The 18685-nt window shown below is 37.8% G+C and overlaps 1 protein-coding gene and 1 long non-coding RNA gene across 7 annotated transcripts in view; both read right to left on the bottom strand.

The window, feature by feature from the left end:
- Window positions 1–18685, bottom strand: part of GABRG3 (gamma-aminobutyric acid type A receptor subunit gamma3) — a 530126-nt gene that overhangs the window by 154176 nt on the left and 357265 nt on the right. The window lies entirely within an intron of this gene.
- Window positions 5684–18018, bottom strand: LOC120395349. The gene is made up of 2 exons (XR_005592609.1): window positions 17836–18018; window positions 5684–6008 (listed from the first exon to the last, which is right to left on the bottom strand). It is a non-coding gene; the product is annotated as an uncharacterized LOC120395349 (long non-coding RNA).

Raw genomic sequence — 18685 nt, 5'->3', positions numbered from 1 at the left:
ATTGTGAGCTCTATCCTTGAGGGGGCCCTTTGGGGCAAAAATCTGTCTGGGGATTGGACCTGCATTGAGCAGGCGGTTAGACTAGATGATCTCCTGAGGTCCCTTCCAACCCTGATATTCTATGACTAGGAATAGCTAGAAGTTGCAGTATTTGTGGAATATATTCCTGGTACCTACAACCATCAATCAGTGAGTATTCTCCTGTGGACACACAGGACATGATTATCAAAGGTATTTAGGCTTGAGGATCTGGGCAACATGCCTCAAAGTCTCCAGAACAAAGACTTTTTGTTCTGCTTTTGTATAGGGCCTAGCACAATGGGGCCCTGATCCTTACTGCCCCCCCCCAAACACTAATATATAACACAAATAATGAATGACTACAACAGTCTAACCAGGCACAATTGAAAAAGGTGTTTTTATCATTGACGGCACCAAAGTCTGCAACTGCGAACGCAATATGTCTCTCCCATCCACCTCATCCTCCAGATTCCCAGCTCCTGGCAGAGTTATACAACCATCTTTGTAATCCAGCGGGGAAGGGGTGAATGAAGCAATGCAGCTCTAACAGCTGAATAAAGCATCTCCAGGGCAGAGTGGAAGAGCCATAATCCATTAAAACATATATTCCATAAGCAGGATAGGAACAAAAGGTGGAAAGTATTATTCTCCCTTTATAGCTCAATTGACTCTCTAGCTCTAAATCATCCCTCTGACCATATTTCTCCCAGACTAACCAAGCAGACCTCTCGCCTCTGCTAGAGAGAGAGAGATGATCTCATACATTGTCAAATACCCTTAAGGGTATTTCCTACTTTACACAGAAAACTAAACCAGAACTTTACCATTTAGGAGACCTGTTCATAACTTGTCTTTTATCATTACTGTATTTCACCCATCCTTCAGTAAGATGTGCCACCACTTTCTACAGTCCCTGTAACATATTCCAAAAAGGAGATCGTTCATGTAGACACATTAAAACTGCCTATGCCAGATTTGAATCACCCTTGCTAATTATTAGGAACATAATCCTGAGCAATAGAACAACAAAGCAATAGCAAAACAATGACAGGTTCCAACCAGCAAAAATAATAGTAAGAGAACAAAAGGACACAAACCAAAATACCCTCAACAGCTCAGCTCCCACTTCTCCTCCTCTCTCCAGCATACCATGTGCCTTAACCCTCCTCAGGCACCTTGCAGAGGAGAGAAGTCTGCTTGGTTAGTATGGGAGAAATATGGTCAGAGGGCATTCCAAAGGCAGAGGAGTGCATTCCAAAATCATGGGTAATAACCTGCCATTCACACCCACTCTCCTATAAACCAAGGAGGCTCCAGCTTGAACATCTCTGAGGCTTTTCTGCACATATAAGATAATTTGGCTGATTTCTCACTTCTTGTCTAATGCTCTCCAGGCCAACTGGCGCTCGAAGCAACTCAAGTCTCATGTTATTTCAGCAACAATTCCACAAGCCAGTAAAGGAGGGACACTGACAAAACTGGAAAGGTTCTCTATAATATCTCATCCTCTTTGGTAAGTAGGATGGCAACTCTGAAACAAGATCTTGGTTGTCATCATCCTCATCTGGGCAAGAAAAGTAGAAGCAATTAGATCTTCCATAAGGATTCCAAAGAATCCAAGAGAAAAATGTAAATAGTACCAAAAAAAAAAAGCACCAATAGTATCACTCACTTCAGGCCAAACAAATAATCCAGGTAATACAATATTATGCAATTTGTTGACTGCCATGAGCTATGCATATGTGAGCTGAAATTTTGAAAAATTCATTCATGTTTAAATAAAGCTAATGGGATGGCAGAATGGTGCAATAGATTCAAAATATCTAATGACATGGAAAGCACCTTAATCACATTACTTTGGGTTGTAGTTTGTGCATTTTGTCATCTACAGAACAAATCAATGCAATGTTTTATTTTATTTAGAACTAAACACAGCACTTTTCATCTTCAAACTGTTTTGCAAAATAACTTTGTGTTCTATTTAAATGTCTGATCCATTTTTATTTACAAATTTTTTTGCAACAATCAGTCCTTGTCAAGCTTAACTGGTTTGAGGCTTCCCGTTTTTTTTTTTTTTAATGAAGCTGCTGTGGTCAATAACAAACAAAACGCCACACTGATGTGAAACTATTTGCTTAAAGAATAGGGAATATGAGCTGACTTGGTCATTTAGGCCATGTCTACATTACCACTTGTGTCAGCAAAACTGAGCTTCAGTTCATCTGCTAATTTGACACCATCAGCTCAGGATTAAACAAAGACTGTGAATGGCTTGCCAACTACAAAACCAGTTTCTCCTCCCTTGGTTTTCACACCTCAACTGCTGGAAGAGGGCCTCATCCTCCCTGATTGAACTAACCTCATTATCTCTAGCCTGCTTCTTGCTTGCATATATATACCTGCCTCTGGAAATTTCCACTACATGCATCCGACGAAGTGGGTATTCACCCACGAAAGCTCATGCTCCAAAACTTCTGTTAGTCTATAAGGTGCCACAGGACTCTTTGCTGCTTTTACAGATCCAGACTAACACGGCTACCCCTCTGACACTAAGCAAAACTTATGTCACTCAGGGGTGTGAAAAAAACACCCTCTGAGCGACATAAGCTTTGCCGGCATAAGTGGTGAAGTGCACAGCACTATGTCGGTGGGAGAGCTTCTCCCACCAAAACAGCTACTGCCGCTTGTTGAGGGTGGTTTAATTATGTTGACAGGAGAGTTCTCTCCCGTCAGCATAGAGCAGCTACATGAGAGATCTTACAGCAGTGCAGCTACTTTGGTACAGCTATACCACTTTATGATCTCTGGTGTAGACATAATCTATTGATTTCAGTGGGGATCCAAGTGAGGGTAGTTCTGTCTATTCAGGGCAGTTTGCAGGATTGAAGCCTAAGCTTCCAACTCTAGTTTTTCAATTAGTTGTGGATTTAACACACAAGGGAGGCATGAAAATCTTAAAGTTAAGGTTCTGCACAGGGGCTCAAGAGATCTGGTTCAATTCTTTCTTAAATATTGTGGAATTTCATCCACCTCCAGGAAAGAAATTTCACAAAAAAAATTAAGAAAGCAGTTAAAATTTTGACCAAAACCCAAAGTTGTTAAAAAAAATAAAAAAGTAAAAAGGAGCAACAAATCAGTTGGACCACGCTTCATATTTCCTTCTTAGTAGGTGTAAGTTTAAAACAGAGTAACAGAAAAATGAATCAGCACCTTTCACTCTACTATGTTGTGAAGCCTCCAGAATGCAATTATTTTTCTTCAAATGGCATTATGTCCCATTTATAAATTGTGTTTAGAAACAGATGATCTCTTGCACTATAGAACCAGTGTGTGGGTTTATTCTTACTTAGAGCTCACATTGGAACTCTGTCTCGATAACTGCAAGATTGGACCTTTCAATGCACAACAAACTATCCTTTTGAATTGCAATGTTAACTCCATGGTATCAGTAGTCTCAACTTTTCTGTACATTAGACAGCCTGAAATAGGACAAACCCCTGTGTAATGGTGAAAAGTACACTCGCAGTAGGGACATACTACTTTTTTATCAATCTTCTTTCTGGTACACAGAAGAGTCCATGCATCAGTGATACAATGATGTTAATATCACTTTTGGACTAATATTCCATTCAGAAGAGGACTGAACATTACTTTCAGAGTGTTAAAGCAGAAACGGACTGCTACATGCCACATTAAAAACGGAGGCCTGAGTGTGTAACCTTTTACTTTTTTTGTATACTCATGACAATGTTTACAGTAAAAAGTAAAGATGAATATCTTTTCCACACTAACTTAATTTGTAAAGTGACCTACGCTACCTTGAATTAAGGTGTTGTTAGGAGACCAAGAGGCTGTGATCAAAGGTATAAATGCTTTGGAACATGCATCTTTCAGTAAAGCTTGGAGTGGTCAAATACATTCGGGTTTAATGTTTCTCACTCTCATGTGTATGGTGTATTTCACAGATGGATTGTGCAATCATATTAAGGGATACATTTAAAAGAAACTTTCCTTAACATCCCCATCATACAGTTTCCATCCCTCAGCTCACATAAGTACTATATGTAATGAAGAGAATGCTAAGGTTTCCTGACTAAACATAGAGAATGTCAAACATAAGACTGCATAACACACTTAACTCTACCCTTGCATGTAAGCATTATGACATGATCCTTAACAACAGGCTCACATTATTTCTGAAATAATAAAAGCATACTTTTTATCTCATCTTAGTTATGCATGTGTAACATTTTCAATATATTTTCCATTCATTTATACTCACCCTAATTTCAAGGCATAATGATCCCACCTCTTTATTGTTAGACTTTTAAAATGACAAGCACTATTCAGTCTGAGATGTATTTGAATAAATCTGTAGTTATCTATGTACTACACATTTGCTTTTCAAAAAGCAGCACAAACTTTCTTAGGTGCTGTTCATGAATGGAGGTCATTACATTTGGGCTTTATCCAAAGCCCATTGAAGGAGACCTGTGTGGAAGATGGAATAATACCATTTTGCAAAGGATTTTTGAGATTTCGATATTTGTCATTGTTCCAGTTAGGAGTGAAAGCTGCACATTTCAAAATTCTCTCCGAAAGACCAGTCTAAAAAAACACCCCACCATTTTTGTTTGATTTCACCTATTTTAAAGAATTATATTATATACTTTAATAAAAAATTAGCAGATCTAAACAGAAGTCATTTTAAAATGAGAAACTGAAACATTTAGTTCTGACAATGTTTAACTTTCCCCCCCATTTTTCCACATCTAAAATGTCTCTGAAATCAACATGATTTTGTGAAGATTTCAACATTTCTGAAACTGTATTTTCAGACAGAAAGTGGTTCTGTCAAAGTTTTTCCAACAGATCTACATTGAAGACAATGAAAATGCTCTCATTTACTGGAATGGACTTTGGATCAGTACCTATGTAACTGACAGAGCTCAACTGTGCCATGCCATTTCTACCCTAAGGATTGAAAGCCTCCTGGACCTCTTGTGTATACCAATGCTGCACCCCTGCAGCTACATTTATTGGTGGGTTGCTGATTACAACAACTGCTGCTTCAGAGGAGTAGGAATGGAACAGTCCAGGCACTCTCCCAAGTGCACAGACTCCAATTCTGCCCGCTCTTCAGCTGGCTATACAAGGATAGGGAATTAAAAGCTCCTTGTGCCACATGCCTTCACTGTACATATAGGCCAGTGGTGGGCAACCTGTGGTCCACACACAGCCCATCATGGTAATCTGATTGCAGACCACAAGACAGTTTATTTACATTTGCAGGGCTGCCCACAGTTCCCAGTGGCCACAGTTCACCGTCCTGCAGCCCACGCCACTTCCCGCAGCTCCCATTAGCCAGGAACAGTGAACCACCGCCAGTGGGAGCTGTGATTGGCCAAACCTGCGGATGCTGCAGGTAAACAAACCATCCTGGCGGATTTCCCTGACGGGCCATGTGCCAAAGGTTACCGATCCCTGACTTAAGGAATAGTCTCTGATAATGTAACTGAAACGACATTGAAATGTATATGCCCAAGTGTGCAGAATTTGGAAGGGAACTGCATTCAACTTTGAGTGTTTAATCACATAAACCTAACATTCTCTAGCTACAATTTTTAGGATGGATTTTATTTAAAGGAAAAGTTGGAAGAAAAAAGTTTAAAAGTCGTTTAATTTTTTAGTACTCTGATACAATGATGTCCTGAAAAAAATTGGTCAGAGGATGTAAATGCTACAATCTGGATATATTTCGATAGACACCCTAAGAACACCATGTCTCTAGTCCATAGAAATCCATAGTGGGGAACCCCTGTCTTATACTTTTTAAAAGATCTGCAGGAAACAGTTCTTCCATGAAACCTACAGGTAGGAAACATGCTCTGCAATTGAATATTATAGCATTTTAAACACCATAAGTAAATGTTGCCCATGGATAGTGACTTTTCTCCACTGCACAGTCCTCTTGCTTCATGATTTACCTGGGGGAAAAAATCAACATGTATAGGCACTGCTAGTAATATGGATAATATTCTGTTAAAACTATATACAAGAACATATCCAATAGAACTGGTAAAAAGTTGGAATTTCTGTTTTGCAAGATATTTCTAAAATTCTTTTTTCTCCTTATTGGAATTAAAAAATTTTTTTTTCAGAATTTTCAGAATTACACATGACACATCCTTGTGTTAACTTGGAATTATTTTTCTAGGATGTTGAAAACACCGTCTACTCTAGTTCTTATCTCCTTTTCTTGTGGAAAATGTCAGTGTCAAAGTGTTACACGCAAACACAAACAAGACACACTTTCAACAGTAAAAAAAAAAAGTGAAGAATTTTCAATCAATAGTAATTAGCAGCTGCCCTTAATGATTTTAAACAAAAATAAAATAGAATATTTTGACTATTATAGTAATGCTATCATATGATATGACATATTATGCATGTCAACATGAAATATACACTTCTAGTGACATGTAATGAAATACTGTAAAGTAAGCAATATAAAAATGAAACACATTTCATTATGAAATTAAAGTTGCAAAATTTTTTGAAAACAATGTTTATGTTTCTAAAAAAAATAGTTCACAGGAAGTGTTATCAAAATCAATGCAATTTTGTGGAAAAATTCAGTTTTGGCTAAGCAACATTATAAAATGGAAAACTTTCAACAAAACTGTTCCAGGTAACTGTAATAGCCAGCTATCGCTAATGGTCCCTCATTTAACTGGACTACTTAAATAACTCTTTTCCATTGTTTCCCCTCTTTTGAGCACATCAAATCACTGTATGGCTGAATTGTTCTTCTTGTACTTTGACATTTTTGTAGATGTGCTTTCTATCATATTAGATAAGAATGAGTTACACTGGGATTTACCAGTTTTTCCACCTGGTCCAAATCTTTATTTTGCCACCTCCTGTATCACTGTTTATTTGGGTATATTTCCTGGAGCTTAACACTGTCCACTGTCACAATATAACAGGCCCCAAGCACAACACCGCCTCAGAGCCAGCTGCTCTCCTTCAAGACAGATAAAGTACAGGCAGGTAAGCAAGTATTGGGATTAAATAGAATTACAGCTCAAATGATGGCTTGGATTTTAGTCTCTACTGCATCATGTCTTAGGGTTCATCCTTGTTACAGCTGGTTCCATTAAATTGAATTACCCTGATACTGACTATTAGTTACAAGGCTTTGAGAAAATAAACTCAGTGCCTCTATAGTCTTAAGCCCTGGAACAAACATTACCTTCCAGTGGTCTCAGTGTCTCTCTTCAAATACATACATATATATACACACACACACACTGGATTATCATCTAGTGGCCTTTTACCAAGATGAGGCATACAACTGGAATAACCTTTCCCTTCACCGAGACCGGTTTTCTTTAAAATTTCATTAATTAATTTAATTAATTTATAACCCTCTTTATGAATGCTAAAATCATGTCACTGTCTAATGGCATTTCTATTTACTGACTCTGAGTGTACTTTATAATTCGCTCTCTCTGTTAACATAGGGGATGAATCCTCAACTCTGCTGAGCATGAGCTACCCTCTCCCAGCCCCTTCCCCATTAGTTCTATCCGCCCTTGTCAGAGTATGGCATAGAGAGAGCATGGGATAGTACTAGCTACACCAGCTTTATGTAACCTGGGGATTCAGTTACAGCCGGGAGTTTGCCACAGCCCCGTGAGTACAGCTTTCTGGCCAGAACAGTGATTGAAAATCTCGTCCATGGTGTTCCTTTCTAAATGACCTGATTCCATGCACATTGAGGTTGATGGAAAGATTTCCATTCAATCAGCTTTAGATCAGGTCCTATGTGCCTCTTTTCTGCATCAATATATGGTATTGCCATGACTTGTCCTTTCCATTTGCTTCATAGTATTACTTACTAAGAATACATCTAGCACATTATAAACATGGTGGTAGCTATTCTTGTTCCGTACACCATGTTTGCCAATGTAGAGCTATTAGTGTAATGGCAGCAATGTGACAGCAGAGTGGTATGCTGCACCGTCAAAACTCAAATAATATCCTGCTCCTCAAAGTTGAATTCCTGAGGTTTATATTGTTAGCGTAGCAGAAGGAACTTAGAGCTTCCACTTCCCTTTGTTGTGTCTTGCACAGTGAAGCAAAATCAAAGAGAACAATAGTTCTCAGCAGAGGAAAAGCTGTTATGTAGGATGCTATTCCCTTTCAAATGCAGTTATCTTGTCTCTCTCCACAAAACAGTTGTATGAGAGAGGGTCCAAAAAAGTGGAAGAGTTTGGATCACGAGGCAGTGCCTGGGGAGGAGAGACACTAAAAAATCACTCTGGCCTGCCCCAGAGCTGTTGAACACTCCAAACAAAACACACAGAAAATGAATGCTGTTTTAAAACAGCTTTACCCTCCATTTCATGCCCTAGAATTCCCCCACTCAAAGAGATCACAAAGCATAGCTGGGACCTGGCAGTCAATGGTAGCATGGTTACTGGCTCAAATTTGCTACTAGAGATAATGAGGAAAGAAAGGACTGGAAATTAGCTGAAGAGAGAGGCCTTCCTTACAGATAGGAGAGACAAAACTGGGGTTCTATGTATTTTGTTCCATATGTAAGGTGGGAGACCTAAAATTCCAGCCTGTTCTGATCACCGAACTATAGAACAATTTACCAACTCCCTGTCAGTATTATTAATTTGGTTTTTGGTTTTTTGGTCAGTTTGTTCCCCACCACATGCTTTTGTGCAGAACAGGAATATATCAGCCACAGTGAATAGCAAATCCCATACTTTCAACGTTAATAAATGTAAAGTAATGTATATTGGTAAACATAATCCCAACTATACATCAAAATGATGGGATCTAAATTAGGTGCTATCATTCAAGAAAGAGATCTTGGAGCAATTGTGGATAGTTCTCCGAAAGCATCTGTTCCATGTGCAGCAATAGTCAAAAAAGCTAACAGAATGTTAGGAACCATTAGGAAAGGGACTATATAACTATAGAAATCCATGGTACACCCACAGCTTGAGTACTGCATGCAATTCTGGTCTCCCCATCTCAGAAAAGATATATTAGAATTGGAAAAGATACAGAAAAGGGAAACAAAATGATTAAGGGTATGGAACAGCTTCCGTATGAGGAGAGATTAATAAGACTAAGATGGTAAAAGACTAGGACTGTTCAGCTCAGAAAAGAGATGACTGAGGGGGGTATGACAACAGTCTATAAAATCATTCTTCAAAACGTGAAAGTTAAATCCTAGTGAGGAAAATAGAAAGGAGCATAAACTCTGGCAAATGAAGTGTAAGAATATAATTAGGAAGGCCAAAAAAGACTAGCAAAAGACTCAAAAAGTAATATATTTTTTTTAATACATCAGAAGCGGGAAGTAAGTAAGAGCAAAAAAAAATGTATGTACATTAGAAGCAGAAAGCCTGCTAAACAGCCAGTGGGGCCACTGGATGATTGAGATGCTAAAGGAGCACTCAAGGATGATAAGGCCATTGCAGAGAAACTAATTGAATTATTTACATCAGTCTTCATGGCTGAGGATGTGAGGTAGATTTCCAAACCTGAGCTATTCTTTTTAGGTGACAAATCTGAGGAACTGTCCCAGATTGAAGTGTCATTAGATGTGGTTTTGGAAAAAAAATGATAAACTAAACAGTAGTAAGTCACTCGAACCAGATGGTATTCACCCAAAAGTTCTGAAGGAACTCAAATGTGAAATGGCAGAACTACTAACTGTAGTCTGTAACTATCATTTAAATCAGCTTCTGTACCTGATGACTGGAGGATAGCTAATGTGACACCAATTTTAAAAAGGCTCCAGAGGTAACACGGCAATTACAGGCTGGTAAACCTGACTTCAGTACTGGGCAAAACTGGTTGAAACTATAGTAAAGAACAAAATTGTCAGACACATACATTAACATAATTTGTTGTGGAAGAGTCAACATGTTTTTTGTAAAGGGAAATCATGCTTCACCAATCTACTAGAATTATTTGGGGGGGGGCGGTAAACAAGCATGTGGACAAGGAGGATCCAGTGGATATAGTGTACTTAGATTTTCAGAAAGCCTTTGACAAGGTCCCTCACCAAAGGCTCTTAAGCAAGGTAACTTGTCATGGGGTAACAGGGAAGGTCCTTTTATATATTGGTAACTGGTTAAAAGATAGGAACCAAAGAGTAGGAATAAATGGTCAGTTTTCAGAATGAAGAGAGGTAAATAGTGGTGTCCCTCAGGGTCTATACTGGGCCAAGTCCTATTCAACATATTCATAAACAATCTGGAAAAGGGGTAAACAGTGAGATGGCAAAATTTGCAGATGGTACAAAAGATAGTTAAGTCACAGGCAGACTGGGAAGAGCTACAAAAGGATCTCTCAAAACTGGGTGACTGGGCAACAAAATGGCAGATGAAACTGAATGTTAATAAATGCAAAGTAATGCACATTGGAAAACATAATCCCAACTATACATATAAAATGATAGGGTCTAAACTGGCTGTTACCAAGAGATCTTCGAGTCATTGTGGATAGTTCTCTGAAAACATCCACTCAATGTGCAGTGGAAGTCAAAAAAGCAAACAGAATGTTGGGAATCATTAAGAAAAGGATAGATAATAAGACAGAAAATATCATATTGCCTCTGTATTAATGCATGGTACATCCACATATTGAATACTGCATGTGGTCACTGGGTCTCAAAAAAGATATATTGGAATTGGAAAAGGTTCAGAAAAGGGCAACAACAATGATTAGGGGTATGGAACGCCTTCCGTATGAGGAGAGATTAAGAAGATTTGGTCTTTTCAGCTTAGAAAAGAGCTGACTAAGGGGGGATATGATTGAGGTCTATAAAATCATGACAGGTGTGGAGAAAGTAAATAAGGAAGTGTTATTTACTCCTTCTCATAACACAAGAACCAGGGGTCACCAAATGAAATTAATAAGCAGAAGGTTTAAAACAAACAAAAGGAAGTATTTTTTCACACAATGCACAGTCAACCTGTGGAACTCTTTGCCAGAGGATGTTGTGAAGGCCAAGACTATAACAGGGTTTAAGAAAGAACTAGATAAATTCATGGAGGATAGGTCCATCAATGCCGATTTGCCAGGATGGGCAGGGATGGTGTCCCTAGCCTCTGTTTGCCAGAAGCTGGGAATGGACAACAAGGGATGGATCACTTGATGATTACCTGTTCTGTTCATTCTTTCTGTGGCATCTGGCATTGATCACTATCAGAAGACAGGATACTGGACTAGATGGACCTTTGGTCTGACCCAGTATGTTCTTATGTTCTTGTTCATCAATAGCATGGAAAAAGTGAATACAGACATGTTATTTACCACTTACATAGCACACGAACCACAGGTCACCCAATGAAATTAATAGGCATTAGGTTTAAAACAAACATAAGGAAGTACTTCTTCACACAATGTACAGTCATCCTGTGGAACTCATTGCCAGAGGATGTTGTGAAGGCCAAAACTATAACAGGGTTAAAAAAAGAACTAGATCAATTCATGGAGGATAGGTCCATCAATGGTTATTAGCCAAGATGGTCAGGGGATGCAACCCCATGCTCTGGATGTCCCTAAAGCTCTGACTGACAGAAGCTGGGAGTGGACAACAGGGAATGGATCAATCAATAGATTGCCCTGTTATCTTCACTCCCTCTGAAGCATCTGGCACCAGCCACTGTTGGAAGATAGGATACCGGGCTAGATGGACCATTGATTGACCCTGTATGGCCGCTCTTATCTTCTTATATATTTGGATAGGTATGAAATATATAAGCCAACTTAACATAAGCAAAATCGATCATATATAGATTCTTTGAGGCACGAGTTGATTAGTACATCTTTTTCCATTTATTTTCCTTGATTTACATGTCTATCATTTTCTTACCTTTCCCATCAATTTGCCTTATTTTCTTAGCTGAGATACATTTTAACAGGCAACATATTTTTCTAATGGGTTACACACACATCTGATTCAGTTGTAAATTTGCATGGAGATGCAAAATCTCCCTTAGCAAATCAGCAGACATTGTAAATCTTTACAGCATTCGCCAGTTGATTATATCCCTACAGTTATTGATAAATTAGAGGCAAGCTTTCCTATTTATCAAACTTGTACATGTATGGCGTAAGGAAACTTAAAATTTCTATTGTTGGTCTTGTTTTCAGCATTTTGATCTAGATTTTATTCAGATTCTCTCCTGCACACTGTACATGATCGGAGCGGGCCACCAATGAGTTTCTGAACAAAGTGTCAGACTCTCTTTTCACCCAATACAAGGTTGGCAGGGATGAGTTTTTTTCACTATGTCCTTGGCAGACAATAACATTCCTATAGTAAACTATCTGAAGTATTAAGAATTCAGGAGAATATGTTTTTAAGGGCAATATCCCCAACTGGTGTAAATCAGCATAGCTCCATTGAAGACAATGAAACCCCCCAGAATGTTAACACTATTTGCTGTCATCACAACACTGAATAATAAATTTATTTTTAAAAAAATCCGAGACATTAAATAGCATCTTAACATGAGTAATATGCCTTGTAATTTCTGCTACTAACATTGACCTTTATCCTTTTTATTTTCTTCTATGTTTACTAATAGATCTTTGTGCACACTGCACAGATTCTCTGTGTGCTTATTATGTCAGTAACATTTTTTCCTTTAGAAAACTGTGCTTGACTCATTGCTTTTTTGGTCTTTCATTTTGATCGCTGACTAATTCACTTATTTTACAGCTTTTTGCACTATCCATTTTTTTGTTTTGCCTTTTCTCTATTATAAATTTAATTAGTCTCAGTGATTTGGATTTTTCCATTAAAATGTAGTTAGAGTTTAGATGTATTGCAGTTTAACTCCAGCATATATTTTCTATTAGGTATTGAGTATCATCACTTTTAAACCACAAAAATCATTTTCAATTTTCCATTTGAGATAGAAAAAAATGATACAAATTTGAAGGAATGAAAGTTTAGGGAATAAAATATCTCTACATGGCGGAACTTACACCTTCTTTACCACATCACCTCAGACCTATCCCGCAGAATTACAGTAGTTATTTGCTTTTAGTTCTCTGTGGGAGAACCTGAATTTAGTTCTCTCCTCATTGTGTAACCAAGCTCCCTATAGTCATATATTCCACTTTAAAAGTTCATAAATCCTAGGTTTTAAGTCTCTGTGCTTTGTAAATAGAACCAAGTGAATAACTCAAAATTCAAATGCTCACCAAAAATAGTAATAAATAATAATAATAATAATAATAATATAAAAAATACTTCATATACATTCACCCTTTTGTGCTTGCATTACATGAATATTTTAATGAAAGTGTGTTCTGGCAGGAATGTTTCCAGGAACAACAAATTTGAAGCACATATTAGAAAATATGTGCTGAAAGCAAACGGTGAACTCAAGCATTTGCATTGGTAACCTGATTCTAATAGCTCTAAAATATCCAGGGAGCAGAAGCAATGCCACATACTTCCACAAAGCTAAACCACATACTGAATATTTGTAAACAAACTGCTCACAAACACTTAGGAGATTAATAATTGTTTGTGAAGTTATCTGGCAAAAGGTTTTGAACGATGAATATATTAGAGCAAATCAGAAACAGCTCAGACAATTCACCAAGAAAAATTGAGGCTTAATTCATCAAATATATTATTCTTTATAAATTATTCACTTAGCATTATTTGAAAATATTACCTACTACTACTACTACATTTTCTTGTTCTAAAATATACTGTTCTTTATTTTTATCAACAGACCTACTTCAAACTGCAGAAAATTTGTGAATCTTTCCAAGTATTTGCGATGTCAGTGAAAACTTGCTTCAGAATTTGGAAACACACTTGATAGATATATGTTGTAAAAGCAGACAGAGTGGTAAAACCAAATTTCAGATCAGTCCAAGATCAGTTCTTTGGCAATTCCTAAAATTCCAAACTATCAAATTCAGACCTGTTCTGTATTTCATAATTTGGAACCTGGTAGCCTTCTGCAAGGGACATGTGGAGTGGGGGGCAGAGGACCACACACAGAATGGATTAGATCTCTGAGGTTTCCCTCAGAGAGTTTACTACATAATAACCCTAGAAGAAACCAGGTGCTTTAACTACACATCTACAAATTTAGATGTTTTGACCACAGGGACATACACCCTGAGAAATTTATGTCTCAACATGAGCTTTAGAGGCCCGTCTTTCTAGCAGCGATGCTCACTGTACTCTCTCAAATTCTCCAATTTATATTTTCCCCAGAATCCCCTTAGATTTGGATGGGAGGATGTCTCCACAATATTATTATGATTATTAATTTAGCCGAAAATTCCCTGTGGTGGTGGGTCATCTTTTCCTGATAAACATTGTTTTATGGTCCTCCTGCTTCTTCTAATCCACTGCCTTGCTGGTGTGCTTTGTCCACTTTTTGTCTCCTGTCTGTCACATAGATTGTGAGCTTTCTAGTGCAAGGAGTGTCTTTTTTGTTACATGTCCATACAGTGGCTAGTACAATAGGGCCCTGATCCCTTAGAGTGCTTTGTCTTTATTGCAGTAAAAATAATATTAATGATGAGCCCCTGCTCTCGCACCAATCTGGATTCCAAGCCTTCAGGCTGGTGCTTTACAGGATTTGCACTCACTCTGGCTTGTGGGGCAGAGTGGATGACTTGTCCCTTGAATCTTAGGGCTCAATCTTGCCATTAGATGAACACACAGCTCAGCCATACAAGCATCTGAGGGTAGAATTTGTCCCTAAAGACTTTACATTCCTGGGGAAATGAGATCAGAAATGGTATCACAAAATCTAAACAAAACAGAAAAATACTACACAGCTTAGTGCAACAGCTCTAAAAAAGCATGATGTTTAAAAGCTCAGGACCAAAATATTCAGGTCCCTGTGGGTAACTACTGTAATTTTGGGGTATATTTTTTATGAATTGAGTCTTGTATTTTTCAGTAGTTGACAGTTTGGTTTGAGGTTTAATTCAGCCTTTTCGTAATTTTTCCTCTGTCCTTACCAAACAATTTCCTCTTCATTTATCAAGCATTATAAGAACATTTCACTTTACACATTATTGCGGGGGCGGATGTAATCACAAGAGCATTTCCAGTTGAACATCTTCCCTGCCTTGCCAGCTAAATGAATGAAGCAGGGGAAAATCTAGAGCCACATGTGTGGTGGCTAGAGGGTTAAGGTGAAAGTCATTTGTATGCATCTTACTTATCTTCCATGGATTAGGAGCCCCTTCTCCTGAGATACCACCTTTCACTCTTCCTTAACTAGTAGGAAGGTGTTTTGATAGCTGAATCCAGAAACTTTTTGGTTAATGTAATCTCCAAAATTCATTATATGCAATCCCATTCTAGGGTCTTGTGTTCTCCCATGAACTGTTAGCAGCTGTGGTTGAATTACAGTTAATCAAAAACTGACAGACACAATGGAGTTATTCCATAATATTTGCTTTTGTGATTGCTATGTTTTCCTTACACACACACAATATTCTTTTGCTAGTTCTTTGTTTCCCCGCACCCCCTCCAGAGCTCCTTCTTAGTTTTGTTCAGTTTGATATGTACAATATTTTGGTCCTGTATATAATGAGTATGTTCATGTAAACAGTCAACAAATCTTGATCTTATACATCAAATAAAAAAATAAGGGAATTCTGAGTTATAGTTGCTCAATCATTATTTAGTTGGATTATATTTGAACATTTAAAAACATACAGTAAATGTAATGACCAGTATTATAAGGCATCCTGGTAATGTACCGTACAGTACTGCTACAGGGCTTAGGCACAACAGAACTAAGTTATTAAGGATTCCAGGGCTTGCCCTGTGTCTAGATACACCTATGACATTACACTCCATATTCTTCATAGAAATATTGTTATGATATGAATATGGTACAACTAAGATATGTTTTATGCAAGATGGGTCATGTGAGATATCTTTGGAAAGGTTATGATTTACTGAATGTGTTTATCCAATTTGTATGCCTGTGTAATTTCTGTATCTGGAGTTAGGAATATTAACTCTGTAACAATTACAACTGTGATTTCACCTGGGAAATGCCCACCAGAAAGTAGGCCAAGAACCTGGATGAACCATTAAAAAGAACAATAGAACTTTGAAAATGCTAATCTCTCTCCTTCCTGAGAAGTTTACTGGGATGCGGCATTGACACAGCAGGGTCATGTCTTAATTTCTTGGTACTTTTCCACTGTAGGGAGATAAGGATGAAGCAAAGGATTCCCACCTTAGGTAAATCCTTTTTAAGGCTGGGGAGAGGGTTAATCTAGACTCTCCTCCATTGCCTGCCCAGGAAGGAAGACTGATAAAAGCACCTGGAGGGAAAGGCAGGGTTGAGTCCAGGCTGAGACAGGGGTCCAGTCTATAAAGAGAACAACTGGGACTCTAAGCTACAGAAACTCTGCAACTTGCCTAAAACAACATTGAGGGTAAGAAATTACATTTTTAAACCTGTTTCTTGAGTGTATTAAGCCTAGTTTACGTGTATTGTTTTATTTGCTCAGTAATCTGCTTTGTTCTGTTTGCTATCCTATATAATCACTTAAAATTTACCTTTTGTAGTTAATAAACTTATTTCTTGTTTATAACATAACTCCTATCTGGGTTATGTTATAAACAATTCATATCTGGGGCGGGGGAGGGGGCAAGAAGCTGTGCACATCTCTCTCCACATTGAGGGAGAGGGTGATTTTTATGAACTCGTGCTGTGCACATTTTTCTATATAATGCAATATGGGAAATATTAAAGTTTTATGATAGATGATAAAGCCAGGCAGCAGAAGAGAGAGAGAAAAAAAACTTGATACATATCCCTGCCATCTCTACGTAACAAAGTACAGGCTCACTATTGGAGAATTACAGTGCACAAATTTGGTTGCTGGTACGAGTTCAACCAGAACTCTTTAACTGAGTTTCTTGAAGCTCCAGATTTTGCAAATTTTGGTCTTTGCCAAATAATAGGGATCAAATTTCAGTTGTACCAGTTTATCCTTCTGCATAGGAACTGAAGTTAGTTGTACTATCTTTCTACATATTTTTTATGTTAAGCTTAATGACTACATTAGTAAATAGTACTCAGTTGGCTACTATAAGTGCCATGGTATATTTTTCTCCATTGACCATATGTTTGGTGTCTATGATGGAACTTTAAATATTATCTATCAATGCAAAACTGTTAGAATCCCTCCTCCCTGAAGTATTTTCAAAAACCCAGAGTGTGGTTAACATTAGACATCTACAAGGAGAAACTTCTCTGACTTTCATGATAAAATACTGAAGAACACTTGTATTGCATAAGCATTATGTTTGCAAGGAAAACCAAATGGTGTCATGATTAGACACTCTTCTCCAAAAGACCTTTAATTACATAAATCAGAAACAAAGATAAATTTGGGAGATAAATATCCAAGGCATATAGAACTGAAATGCTTCCTTATATCTATTATAAATATATTTATTCCAAATAAGCACAAAATAAGTTATCATCTGGCATCTACTTGCTGCATAGCTGAAACTATGCAAGAAAATCCCATCATAGGAGAAGACTTTAATTTTAAGACAGATGTACCTAATTGGACTCATTCTTCTTCTTCTAATCTCATTAAAAATGAAAGGTGAACTAGGCTGAAGTGATATTAGGAGAACAAAACTCTAAAGCATGGTATGCTTGGCTATATACGGTATTCTACTCCACACCTAAAGATACACATATCACACAATTCATTTTTTCTGCTTTCCAAGAATACATATGCTCATACCAGTCCCACTGCATGGTCCAATCATGGCCTCATCAGTTCTACAATGTCAGCCTGTCACTTTCCTGTTGAAAGCAATGATGGTGCTATTATTCCAGAACCAGAGCTAGATTTAGGGGCACGCAACCCAGGTGACTGTCTGGGGTGCTGGGCTTGGGAGGCACCAGGCTCAGGGTACTGCTTTTGTTGTTAGTGACAAAAGGGAAAATAGAATGTTTGAAGTGAAATGTTTCAGGCATTCCGTATATGGATTCATTTTTCACTAACCTCCTAGAATGTTCTGGAACTTTGTAGAATCTTGTGGAATGTTCCAGACTTTCTGAGGACTACATTTTCCTTGAATGTGCTAGAAGGTTGTCAGCCATGCCCTCCTGGGTATATAAGAGGAGAGGCATTGCCAGTCAGTCAGTGAGATATAAGAATGAAGTGAGAGCCCAGCTACTATATTGTGAACCTTGTTTTATTGTGCAATTGTGAAAGTGTACTTGTGTTTTAAGACGTGAAGAGTGTAAGTAGAGACTAATAAAGGACATATTTAATGTGACACCAGAGATAGCTATCAAACCCCAATCTATGCAATACTTTAAAAGAAATACTGTTACTTATTTTGCCATGCTTAACACATAATGTTTCATGACTTTTTAAGACTGTGGAACATACACTTTTGCTCTCTCTAATACTGTATGTTTTCCCCCATACAAAGAAGCCTTGAGAAGCTCAGTATAGGAAGAAAAAAGCACAATTGCAATCCAGTTTGCTGCAAGGGACAAATCTGATGGGAAAATATCTGAAACAGAACAACATAGTCAGTCAGTAACGATCGTCCCAGTGCAAAAGAAATTGAGGAGTGAAG

Source organism: Mauremys reevesii, linkage group 1 (assembly GCF_016161935.1).
Source record: "Mauremys reevesii isolate NIE-2019 linkage group 1, ASM1616193v1, whole genome shotgun sequence".
Classification (NCBI taxonomy): Eukaryota; Metazoa; Chordata; order Testudines; family Geoemydidae; genus Mauremys; species Mauremys reevesii.
The sequence above is the reverse complement of the archived record's forward strand: the minus strand, read 5'-3'. Positions and strand labels throughout refer to the sequence as shown.